Source organism: Lygodium microphyllum, chromosome 29 (genome assembly GCF_053477565.2).
Source record: "Lygodium microphyllum isolate KBCC chromosome 29, Lygodium_microphyllum_v1.1.10, whole genome shotgun sequence".
NCBI lineage: Eukaryota > Viridiplantae > Streptophyta > Polypodiopsida > Schizaeales > Lygodiaceae > Lygodium > Lygodium microphyllum.
Window position 1 is genome coordinate 52,028,591 of NC_141163.1, and position 14,252 is coordinate 52,042,842.

Sequence of the window (14,252 nt, forward strand, 5' to 3'; positions counted from 1 at the left end):
GTATCCCAAACTCTAGCTCTCTCCATAGAGGAATTAGGTGCATAGATAGACACAATTGCAAACTCATCTTTATCCTTGAAGTGCACTGCAACCTAGTTAGCATTATCATCATGAGTGACTTTAAGCAATTTGTCATTCAGCTTTGATGAGATTCCAATGCAGGCTCCCCCTCTCCTATTTGTGTGTTTGGTTGAGAACCATATGTGTTCTCTTGATACTCTATCTAAGTTCTTAAGTAGGGGGGTTTCAGTGACTTTAATCTCTTGTAGGCATATTATATCAGGGGCAATGGCATTAGTTTTAAGCCATTCCTTGATGATTAATGCCCTTTTAGGGTCTATCAGTCCTTGTGTGTTATAAGAAATAATTTTCAGTTTGTCCATCATCATAGTAAATCTAGTTCTTTTTAGATTTTCCCTTCTTACTAGCTTCTTTACCCTGACCAAATGGATTACTAGCACTCTGCCCTACTCTCGAGTATCTTCTTTTAGATTTTTGTGCCCCAGTTCCATCTTTTCTTGGGCTTTCCCCTAAAGGGGGACTTAGGGGAATGTCTCCCCCATCTGGTAGCTCCTCCTCTTCAGCCTGAGTCAGTTCAGTGTCATCCTGAGTGTTGAGGTCTATGATGGGGTTCTCCCTATTTTTTCCTTCATCATTGGCCTCCATTTGAGTCTCTTCAATAATCACATCATCATTATCAGATTCCGTGGGTTTACCCTCCTTATCTTTACTAGATTCTCCTTTCTCAAATGTACTAGTGGGCTCCTCCTCTATATTCATTAGAAGTATTGAAAATTTGGCATTATTGTTTTTACTCTTAGTTGGGTTACTGTTTTTATGGGCTGACCGATTCTTGTTTTTTCCCTTCCTATTTACTGTCTGAAAGCCATCATCCTGGGCTTTCTCAGTTTGAGGAGGGGTTTGTTCCTTTTGGGGCTCTGTCTTTTCCTTATTTTTCCATTCTGGGCAATTTCTAATAAAATGCCCTGTTTTGAGACATTTAAAACATGCGTTGGGGATATTTTTATAGAGGAGTGACTGGTCCTTTATAAAATTTCCCTCTGAGTCAGAGATTAACAAAGATTCTACAAGTTTTTTACTGAGATCTACTTCTATCAATAGCTGGTAGTGCCATCTAGGATTGATGTCCGTGTATGGTCTTTGTCCCAAAAGTCTACCTATTGGGGATGATAACATCTTAAGGAATGGGTACAAATTTAGTGGGAGATTGGGAAACTCTACCAACACAGGTATACAAGTAGGCTTTGGGCTTGTAGGGTCGAATTCCGGGGCCCATTTGAACAGAGACAACGGTGAGCTTTTGAGCATCCATTGCCCATAGCTCAAGATGGTCAGGGCAGCTTATTCATTCTCAAACAAGAAGAAGAAATAACTATTTGGAAGATAATGCATGACTATTGGTTTAGCCACAATTGGTTCCCAGTTGGTACGTACCCATGTCCTTAGAAATTCCATTGGGGGTCGGGCACCATGACATAATCCTATTAGAGCCCTAGATTGATACGACAAAATGCATTTTTTTAACTCACCTACTGGAACCAAAAGATGTACTTTGATACCTGCTGTGGTGGTGGAGTCCATTTCTGAGTTACTGGGAGTTTGGCCCGCTTTGGGGATGCCGTTGGTGTCAGATTGCCCTTTTTGTGGTCCACCCTTAGCCTGATGTACGCTTTGTTGAGGAAAGCTCTGCTGACCTCCAGAAGTTGCATGGTTGTCAGACCTCTCAGCTTCTTTGAGGCTCTCCCTTTGGAGGTAGGGGCTACCTCCACCGCTTCTTCCTAGTGGGTCCGAAGGGCCTCCCATGTTGATTGGGCCATTTCCCAAGGCCCATTCACCTTCTCCACCTCCGAAACCTCCACTTTGACTCCTTACCCAGATGCCATGGTGATTTTGATGTGTGTATTGAGCTGATAAACCATTGAATAATGGGTTGCCAATGATGTTCCCAAAAGATTTATGTAGTGACCCCGCCATGCCCTTACAGGGCTGATTGTTGTTCCACGCCCAGAATGCTTTAGGGTTTATAGTGACGTGCTGCATATTGATATCTCGGTCCATCACTCTTTCTGCGATAGGGTGAGAGATGACTCGAGGTAGAAGACGCACAGTGCAGGCATCCAGAAGAGATCGCAGTGCTTCAGCGCGCAGCTTAGAGAGAGACACACGACTCGAGGTAGAAGACGCAGCAGAAGCACTTCCTCCACAGCCTCTGGACTCCTCCTACTCGGACTCGGACTCGCCTACTCGGACTCGCACTCGGACGAAAAGCGAGTCGGATGAAAGCCTACTCAGATGAAAAGTGAGTCGGACGAAAGCCTACTCGAACGAACAACGAGTCGACGAAAAGCGAGTCGCAGAGTGGAGTGTCACTTTTCTCCAAAGCGCTCCCACTTTGACTCCCTTAATGGAACATATTCTCGGTGCTAGGGGGGGGGATGAGTTATACATGTTCTTGGTGCTAGGGGGAGGACGAGTTATAGAACATTTTGTGCTTGGCCAACACATAAATTTGTGTGAGGGGTGGTTGGCTTATGGCTGTTTAGAAGTTTCTTGTGAGTGGGGATGAGGTTTCACAATGTGTTCTTTATTGAAAGACTCAATTTGTTTAACGTGATTTCATGTTTGACCCTCGACGCAACACCATGGTCCATCATAGGAGCATACAGCCATTTTGTTGTTTCACCTTCATATTGGGAACATATTTGAAGTAAGAGGGCTACATAATTTTCATTAAAGAGAGAAGGAGCATCGTGGAGTAAGCTAAGTGATCTATGATTGGCCCCTCTACCCTATTAGTTCTCTCTCTCTCTTCATGATGCTTTCCTCCTCTCTCTTTTTTTGAGAAAAGATTATATATTATTCAGACCATTAACCTTGAATATTTAAGAAATTGTTGTGTTTACCCTTGAGGTTCCAAGTTGTTAAAGCATCTTCCCACTATGCATTCTAGAATATCACTTGTGTTGCACCCAATGCATGCAAGGGTTGTGGGGTCCTACTCAAAAACATTTGCCCTAGTGTCACACTTGGTATAAGTAAGTGGTTGGGTTTTACATAGTGTGTCAAAGAGATGCATTTGACTGGAGCAAACTTGCAACGCCAACAACTTTTCGCATTTTTGTCCTATTCGTCCCCCACTAACCTTCTTTGGGAACTCACTTCCAAATGGATGCTTATGGAGGCAACAATGAGTTCTAGTAACCCTACTTCCCTCAATCGCAATTGGTGTGACCATGGTGTAGAAGGGGGAGTGCTACTCGATACCCCTTCACTACACTATGGCGCAACACAACCAACTTGACAAAATTGTATGAAAAGGAATAGCCATTGTATTGATTTACCTTCCCATATCCTATTGTTTTAGCAACAAAGACCTTTATCTATCCACCAATAATGCTCAATTGGCACTTTAGTCAATTGAATGCTTTTATTTAGAATGCTTGACTAGAAGCCAAAATCAAAGAGCCAAGACTCGCCTTGACAACATCTACTTCCACAAGGTTGTGTTGTTAAGTTTAATAATGTAGGAAGCTTACTTAACCACACTTCACTTTGGTGTCATAAACGTTGGAGTTGGAGTACCTCCATTTACTTTGGAGTTAATGGAATACCTCCGAAAATGGAGGTACTCCTTCACGAACTAGGTGGAGGCAAACGATATGGTAGTGATTCATTTGGTAGGTTTTGCATTCTCTATCCTCAAGTCTCCCTTCTCTCACATCTCTCTCTTGTTTAAATTGCCACATTCAAACGAAGAGTTACATTCAAAAAAATTTAAGGATACACTTCTTAAATAACTGCAATGAAAAGTAGATTTAGAATTCTCCCTTCAAAATATAACATAGGGTTCATGTTCACAATGAAAGCCTCCAACCTTGACAATTTGCAAGTATTTTTATCTCAAGATTTGAGATTTTAAGCTAAATAAACATTCTCTCCAAATTTGCAAGGTCTAACAATTCACTTGACATTAAATATCATTGATTTGCAACTATTGGTTATATATTGCCATGGATACTCATACGGGTATCTTTTCTATGGGCACACATATTTTGGTGATGGGCAACAATATTGTCCCATATTTGCAATGGACATCTTATTAATGTTAAACTAGTGTGTGAGCTAATGTCCATTGGCTTTTTGCACATTGGTCACTTGCTAAAGCATCTTCTAGCCTTTCTTCTTTAATTTAATTGTTTTGATTCAACACCAAAAGCTTTCAAAATCTATTGAAGATTGGTAAAATAAACTTTGAGATACTAATTAGGAGAATACCATACCAAAAAGTGTATGGACAATTTATGGATAGGGAAGCTTTCCTACCCCAATAATATAGAAAATAAGTAGGGAATATACTATGCTTACCATGTGTGTAATAGGCCATGTGCTAGCCATGTAAAGGCAAAGTTTTCTTTGGTTCTTTAATATGCTTTTGAGTAGTCCTCACCAGGTATGCAACCATAAATGATTAAGGAGCATTCTCAAAGTATTGAAGAGGTAGCTTGTTAGCATATACTTGTTATGGATTAGGAGTGGTAGGGGAAGGATATCAAAGCTTTTATAAAGGTTGGACTAGCACATTGCTAGATTGAGATGGCAAGATTTAGACTACTAGCACTCTAAGCATCATTCATCTTGGGATAGAATAAGCCAATGGGTTCCCTTTGACAAAACATATTATGATTTATAGCCTTCGCAAGCACTTTACTAGAATTTCAAGAGTTTATGAGGTTAAGATAACCACCTTGATATTTTGGATATAGAGGTGATCTTGGTAATAGAGCCACCAATTACTTGTGTGATAATCTTTTATCTTGCCCCATTTTCTTTTCAAGCTCCTACCTTGGAACACTTTGGTTATGAGAAACTTGTATTCCTTGTCTTGGGGAATGGCTTTGTGTACAAGCTCTAGGATATAGTTGTCAAGTATGGATACCGTTCTTAAGCTTCACACCTTGGGAATAATGTTAAAAACGTTTTTTAGCTTAAGGAATCTATAACCACATTATCCTTTTGTAGTCTCTGTACTTGATCTCAAAACAAAACTCTTGCAGTATCTGATTCTATCTTCTTTGCCTCATATTCACATTAGTCAAGCTAAAACTTCACTTTAAGTCACTTGTGATCAATTACCAAAATGAACTTTTCTTCCTAATGGGTAATGTCTCCATAATTTCAAGGCATAAATTAGTGCAAGTAATTCTAGGTCATCTATATCATAGTTAGATTGATAGGGATTTACCTTTTGCAAGGCATAAGCCACATGCCTTCCTTCTTTTACAACACTTCTCTAATTGCAAGCCAAGTTGCATCCAATTTTACTTCGTATTTTGGGGAAAGTCAAGGAGTTTCAACACTGAGGCTATGGTTACACACTCCTTGTGTTTGTGAAGCTCTCCTAGTGCTCGCCAACTACTCATATAATTGAAGTGATTTCTTAAAAAGATTAGTCAAAGGTGTTGCTTATAGCATCCCATAAATCCTAAGAATCCTCAAATTTCCTTACTATTTTAAGAACATGCCAATCTAGGATATCCTTCACTTTTGCTAGGTCTACAAAATATACCTCAAGTATTTGACTGTGCCCATGCAAGGGAAAAATGTTTGGCAAGCTTTTTTAAGTGAGCTTTTTTTGCATATCTATATAATAGACAAGCCTTGCTCCATCATTTATCATTGACATCATGGTTTACTAACCATCATTACTTGATTACAATGAGAAAGTGAGTGATGCCATCCAATGCTCCGTTGGGAAATAGTAGACTTGGTTGAACAAGGGAATTTTGAATCTACTTCATTGGGGAATCATGGGATGGTTACCCCTAAAAATAGTCTAATGCCCACGTAAGAAGGGTTACTTTGCAATTAATCAAAGGTAAGCATGGGATAATAGTATGCTTGTCTCAAAGAGAGTGCAGCTATTTTTTAAACTTCCATAGCAATTAGGACTAGTACTCAACTACACACTCTAGTCTCCTAAAATGGTGTTATATCGGTTCTATCCTATCGAATTAGGGGACAATATTCTAGTAGCCTTATCTAGTGTTTAGGAAAGTTAATTGACATATTGGGTCTATCCAACCATAAAATCTTAGTTGTCAAGACCAAGGCCTTGCCTTTCACTTTTCTTGATGAGTTTGTTTAAGTTATCTAATTAAGTAAAGCATACTACCATATTGTGTGAACATATAAAAGTAGCTTCCTTTGATTAATTTGTTATATAGGGTTTGTTAACTCAAACGTTAAGCACATGAAAACATATTGAAAATAATAATAATAATATATTGATTTGAATATTTATTAAAAAATGTCACGCCTATAGGAGCGGCCAAAAGAGTCCACATAGGATGGGACTTTCAACCCTACAAGGTCGGGCCATATGTGATTGCACTTCTTTCACAGTCATAGGGATATTTTGAGGCCAAAGTCCTACTAAGCTTCCCTGAGCCTCAAAAGCCTTCCTACATTATGGGGGAACTTACCACTTTGTCCTTGCTCTACCACTTTATCAAGGGCTTTCAAGTAAACTAAAAACCCTTAGTAATGTATCATGTAGCTAGGAATTTTTGTGTTTGATTGTTTGTGTGATTGGTTGTCTTGTTGCTTTCTAGCTAAATTCTTTGTGTTTATCTAGAGTAGGAATTGTTTTATCCGTAATGAGAACTTGATAGTCTTGGTCGAGATTGTGGTCTCAGTTTGGATAGGATTTTGTTGGTAGTTAATGTGTCAAGATTGTGGGAGAGAAGGAAGGAGTCTCGCTTGAAGCTTTCTTGCTTGCACAATGGGGGAAGACACACAAGGGTGGAGGTTGAAAACAGTTTTCCTCTTCTTAGTTGTGTAAGCCAAAAAGAACTCAAGTACAAAGATATAGAAGAACCCTATATATGGGTCTCAAACCAAACTCAACTAACTAAGGTGGCATACTAACTGAGCCACGAACTAGAGTAGATAAGGATAGCTATCATGTAGCTATTATTCATGGGCGGTGTACCAACCGCGTCTGCAACTGACAAGTCGGTGACATAAATATACAACGGTCACCCTGGCGTATCACGAGTGGAGCTCGATATCTCAACACTCCCCCTCGAGCTCAATCCCAATTCCTGCACACCAAGCAGGTCTCTGAACTTGCGCAGCTTCTCTGCGCCCAATGCCTTCGTGAATATGTCAGCTACCTGATCCTCTGTGCTGACATAAACTAGATCAATAAGACCTAGTAAAACCCTCTCTCGCACATAGTGATAATGCACCTCAATGTGCTTTGTTCTAGCATGATAGACTGGGTTATTTGCCAAGTGTATACTACTCATGTTGTCACAATAAATGACAACTGGCCCATCTGAAGGCTGATGCATATCATAAAGTAGCTTATGCAACCAAGCTACCTCACATGCAGCCATTGCTGCACCCCTGTACTCCGCCTCTGTGCTCGACAAGGCAACTGTAGGCTGTTTCTTGCTGCTCCAAGTGACTGCAGCACTCCCAAAAGAGAATACATATCCACTGGTAGATCGTCTATCAGAAATACTACCAGCCCAATCAGCATCAGTGTATCCATGCAACTGTATCTGAACCCCAGTCTCATAAAATAGTCCATACTGCAATGTGGACTTCACATACCTAAGTATGCGTCTAGCCGCATCCAAATGTGGTTTCCTTGGAGCCTGCATAAACTGACTTACCAATCCAACAGCATAGCTCAAATCTGGCCTGGTAATAGTCATATAAATCAAACTTCCTACTATGCGTCTGTACATAGTAGGGTCTTCTAGAAGCTCACCTGCATCTGTGCTCAGCTTCACATTTTGCTCCAAAGGAACTGAAATAGGCTTACAGCCTGTCATCCCATATTTGGACAGCATGTCCAATCCATACTGCCTCTGCAAGAGCTGTATCCCACTTGGTGATCTAATCACCTCAATGCCCAAGAAATAACGCAGCTCTCCCAAATCCTTCATCTCAAACTTCTGCTTCAATAGCATTTTCACATGAAGGATATCTTCATCACTGTCACCTGTCATAATCAAATCATCAACATAAATGACAAGCAGCATAATACCTTTCTCTGTTTTTCTCACATAAAGTGAGAAATCTGCCTTGGAAATCTGAAAGCCAATAGTGACAAGATACTGTCCTATCTTGTCAGACCATGCTCTAGGTGCTTGCTTCAAGCCATACAAGGCTTTCTTCAACCTGCAAACAAACTCAGGATGAACAGCATGCACATAACCTGGTGGCTGCTCCATATAGACCTCTTCTTGCAAATCACCATGCAAGAAAGCATTCTTTACATCCATCTGATGTAAAGACCATCCCTTTGATGCAGCCATAGCAATGACTGCTCTTACGGTTGCCATCCTTGCAACCGGACTGAATGTTTCTTCATAGTCAATGCCATATGTTTGTGCATACCCCTTGACTACTAATCTTGCCTTGTATCTGTTCACAGAACCATCAGCATTGTGCTTCACCTTATAAACCCACTTACAGCCAATTGCATTCTTACCTTTAGGCAAAGGTACCAATTCCCATGTAGCGTTTGCTTCCAAGGCATCCATTTCTTCATCCATGGCTTTCTCCCATTTTTCTTTTCCCATGGCTTGCTCAAAAGAAGTGGGTTCTGGTTCCTGTATCACCTTGACCATATATGCATAGTGAATGGCTGTAAATCCATCATATTTCAGCCTATCCACAGGATATCTAACTCTGGTAGACCTGCGCAAAGTGGGTTCACTCCCAGGTGCTCTCAAAACATCCCTGGTCTTCCTTACTCCAGGTGTAACAATAGAAGGAATACCCAACTCATCATCAATGCTCTGTTCTGAGCCACTGGATTCACCATCCACATAAGAGTGACCTGCATTCACATCAAACATGGGCTGATCAACCTTCTCTTTTCCTTTTCGTGATACCTGCATACCACTATCTGCATTACTTTGAGAAGATTCTCCTGATCTCAATCTGCCTGTCCATGGCGAAGAATGTGAACCACTGCTAGAGGACGCTCCAGGTCCACTAATATTTTGTGACTGCTCCTGTGAATTCTGTGCAGCATTACCATTTTGTGCATCTATATCATCAATCACATTTACTGGTTTATACCAGCTACTCATCTCATCAAAAACAACATCTCTGCTCACTGTAAACTTACGAGTAGAAGGGTTATAGCATCTATACCCTTTTTGCTGCAGAGAGTAACCAATAAAGATGCACTTCTCAGCTTTTGGATCCAACTTGGATCTCAACTCATCTGGCACATGTACATAGGCAATGCAACCAAAAATTTTCAAATGAGAAATATCTGGTTTCCTACCAGTATACCTCTCCTCTGGAGTCATTCCATGTATTGCTGCAGTGGGAGTCCTGTTCATTATGTAGACTGCTGTAGCAACTGCTTCAGCCCAATAAAAATCTGGCAGGTCTTTTTCATTGAGCATGGCACGAGACACCTCTCCAATATGTCTGTTTTTTCTTTCTGCAATTCCATTTTGTTGTGGGGTATAACTGCATGAATATTGCTGCTTTATGCCATGCTCCTGCAGGAACCTTGCAAACTCATTTGAGAGGTACTCTCCCCCTCCATCTGACCTTAGGCATTTTATCTGCAGGCCTGTTTCTTTTTCAACCATAGCTTTAAGAGTTTTGAAATGCCCAAAAACTTCACTTTTCTTTTTCATAAAATACACCCAAACTTTTCTGCTATAGTCATCAATAAAAGTGACAAAATAATGACAGCCTCCAAGAGATGCAGCTTTAGTAGTCTACACATCAGAGTGGATTAATTCCAATGGCTTCTCACTCTCTTGAACATGTCTAGGAAATGGTTTCCTTGCCTGTTTTCCAAACTGACAGGCTTCACATACCTTATGCATTTCTGCAACCTTGAATTTGGGCAATCCTGCAACAATATTTTGGGCCTGCATTGATTTAAGTCGCTGTACATTAACATGACCAATGCGTTTATGCCAGATATCAATATCTGCAACTACACCGGTCCCATGTGCAAACATTGCTGCACTCAATTCAGACATGTCTGCATCCAACGTAAACATTCTGCCCTTCTTCTTTCCTTTTGCTATCAAGCGACCTTTATTTTTCATATCCTCAACAAAGCATCCATGAGGATTAAATCTGACCTGCAAGCCCTGTTCAACCATTTGACCAACAGAAACCAGATTCTTGGTGATATTCGGGACATGAAATACATCGGACAGGTATTTCTTTTTCCCATCCTGCATAGACAAGGGAATTTTTCCAATCTGCACAATAGGATGTGCAGTATCATCACCAGTCTCCACAAATCCTAGTTTTTCCATTTTCCTTGCATCCTCCATCCATTCTGCATGACCTGTCATGTGGTTTGATGCACCTGAGTCAACATACCATACATCATTGCTTTCTTCTGCACTTGTCATAGAATTGTTCATGTGCTGCACCATGAACAAATGCTCATTTCTGTCATCACCCTGTCTACTAGAAGATGCATAATTCCCTTGTTGCAGTTTTCCATTCATGATGTCATTCTGCTTTTTATAGCAGTCTTTAGCCATATGACCCATTTTACCACAGTAGTAGCATTCAACATTACTGTTTGCATTTTGGCCTCTTTGCCATCCACCACGACCTCTTTGGCTCCCCCTGCCTCTAGAGTTACCACGTCCTCCTCCATAGGACTGGTTTTCTTGAGTTTGCTGCATATTCTGATTTCTGCCACGGCCTCCAAATCGGCCTCCTCTACCTCTGCCTCTACCTCTTCCAGCATTTGAGTAGAAGACAGCTTCTTTTGAAGTTCCTCCTGAAGAAGATGCACCACCATTTCTCTGTTCCTCAGAAATTAGAAGAGCAATCAACTCCTCAAAATCAGGAAATCTTTCACGAACTAAAATGGATGTCCGAAACTGTGCATAATCCTTTCCTAGACCATTCAAGGTCACGGAAACTAAATCATCATCTTCCACTGGCGACCCAATGGAAGCAAGTGCATCTGCAATCTTCTTCACCTTCATGTGGTAGTCGTTGATGCTCATACTTTCTCTTTGCACATTATGCAACTCTTGCTTGAGCTGCATTTTCCTGGCTTGCGTATTTGTGCTATACATTTTTGACAAAGTATCCCATGCCTCCTTTGGCGTACTTGCATCCTGAATATGCACAATCATAGAGTCTGAAATACTGATAGACAGCCAATACATAACTTTCCTGGCTCTCTCATGCCATGTTTTAAATGCCTGCATTTGTTGTTGATTGGGAACATCAGGAAGAACTGGTTCTTCTTCATTTCCTGCAACAAATTCCCAATATCCTTTTCCCATAAGGAAATTCGTCATTCTAAACTTCCATGCCTGGAAGTTGTTCTTGTCAAGCTTTTCAGTGACAATCTGTGAAAGAGAATCAGACGCCATTACAGAATACTGCAAGAAATTCTGTCACTGCAAAAAACACAGCTTCACCCTCACAAGGGCAAATCTGCAAAACTGGCGAAAGTGGTATTTGACCACACAGTCACTTCCTAGTGACGATTTTGCATAAACAGAAACCAAGGATGATTCTGAAACTCCCAATGTCTCTGCGCACAAGCATACGATGCAATTTCTACAGTAACTTTTCACCGACCTGTAGAACAGTGGTCGCACAGCATAAAACTGAGCCTTTTCTTGAGTGCGTGCAGAAAACTTCCGTCTGCAAAACAGGCCCCGAAATGGCCTCAAATCAAAAAAACAAGGTCGCCAAGGCCTAAAGCCCTCTCCCGCAGCATATACTGCCCTCTTGCTTCACCGCGAAGGGCGTCTCAACCTGAGACAATGCACTCCTGCAATTTCCGGCTGTGCTACCTGCAGAGATCTGCTCCCAAAACAGGAAATGAAAGCAACACTGCTCCTCTTACCAGACCACCGCGAGCTTGGCTTGCTTTCTTGAGCTCCTTACCACGAACAAGGCTCTGATACCATGTCAAGATTGTGGGAGAGAAGGAAGGAGTCTCGCTTGAAGCTTTCTTGCTTGCACAATGGGGGAAGACACACAAGGGTGGAGGCTGAAAACAGTTTTCCTCTTCTTAGTTGTGTAAGCCAAAAAGAACTCAAGTACAAAGAAATAGAAGAACCCTATATATGGGTCTCAAACCAAACTCAACTAACTAAGGTGGCATACTAACTGAGCCACGAACTAGAGTAGATAAGGATAGCTATCATGTAGCTATTATTCATGGGCGGTGTACCAACCGCGTCTGCAACTGACAAGTTGGTGACATAAATATACAACGGTCACCCTGGCGTATCACGAGTGGAGCTCGATATCTCAACATAATGGACATCCTAAAATAGGTATGTTTTCTTGCCAATATCTTTGCACATCATGGGCATTATAGATTCACAAGCACTTCACATTGCACTTTTCCAATACACTATACTCGAGGATCGTCTTCTAAATTTTTTTAATTATTTCCATGTCATGGGTTGGGTTAATACACTTATTGCACGATCGTTGAGCACTAGCATGGCATGATGCCCATTGCATCTATATACAATAAAACTTAGATGCATGTGCACTTGAGAGAGCATATTTCCTTGTGCACATATTGTTCTTTGCATGTACAAGAGTTGGGATGTTTATCACAAAATTAGGAACCTCAAGATGAGTGGGAAAGGTTGTTAGGTGAGTTTGAGGGTCATGAAGGATGCGTACAGTTATGGGATGGATTTTCTACTTGGTCAAACATAATGAGGACCATTATTTTCCCGAGAGACTATGAGATTTGGGTGGATGGAGTGAAGTGCAACATTTCTTCCTTCCATTGAATGTTGAGAGGTGAGGTTAAGGATAAAAAATAGGAATTGTATTTGCATCTTGCATGATGCACGGTCACTTGTAGATAGGCTAGGCACTAGTCCTTCAATGCATTCTTTTTTTTTGTGTACTGCATTGATTGTGTGGTTGCATGGCATAGGTTTTGACTTTGCACTTTTTCAAAAACATAGGTGATTGAGCATGGAGTTCATCTACAAAAGCATATCTTTTACTAGGGCACATTGCATACTATCAAATTAGATACACGAAAAAAAAAACATTTATTTTTTAAGGCATAAGAGAATGTTTTGCTTGGGGTTGGTGAGTGTAAGGTGGCCAAGGAAGCTTTGTAATAGAGACACCTTGTCAATGATTCATGCTAGTTGTATAAGCTTTGAGGAGGATAAATATTTAATTATGAAGTCTATAGGGACAATAAATTTGGGATATGATTATACTAAGGGTCTTCCAATTTTGGATTCACTCTACAAAGATTTTAGACACACAAGACAATCATGCTAAACCAGGACATAGGAGTTCAAGGTCCAAAAATGGTTCTCATGACTATAGAGTTGGTGGCAATATCCAACAAGTTAAAGTAAAAGAGCCTAGTTTGGGTTCAAATACTAACCACATCTCTAAAGACATTGAGAAAGGTTATACGGATGAGAAAGGGTGCCAACTACTGCAAAAAGGAGGAGGTAAGAAGGAAGCTTTGGGGAGTTATGTTGCAGAGGGAGAGGAGCTCCATGAGAATGAATGGGACCTATATACATCTTGGCAGGCCTAAGAAGATTGTGAGAGAGGGTTGACTGCAAGGGATTGCAAATTGTGATATGTGTTACAACAGTGAGGGGAAGTGGAAGACCGAGAGAGCCTCGGTGTGTCCGGTATAAAGTGTGGAGGTGATGAGGAAGATGTGAGGGCCGTGATGGAATACTTTTCATGACAATCCTAAGGGGGTTGGATTTTTTTTTGCAAAGTGTATAAAACCATAAAGCAAGGGATGTTGTTATTATTTTTCAGAAGAGAATAGTCAACTAGGAGCCTTTGGGGATGTAGTTAATCAACATGTTGATGAATTTGATGGTGCAACTGCATGTATTCTGTTGAGATATCGGCAATCACACCTAGCTTAGCCTCTTTGTATGGAGCAATGTGGACTTAGGTTGTTTATCCCATATGCACAGTGGTGGAAAGTGTTGCCTACACTACAAGATATAGGCCTTATACTGACGTTAAAAGCGATGAAAATGTAAATAACAAAATTTGCCCCCATCATCGCAAAAAGCGTTGTTATTGGCGACGATATAGAACAATCGGTATTAGCATCGTTATTTGTGTCGATATCAGCGTCACATTTACCGACGCTGATAACGGCGCTCTGCGGTGACACTAATAAGGACGCGTGCAAGTAAAATGCGACACTAATAGCAACGGTAATAGGA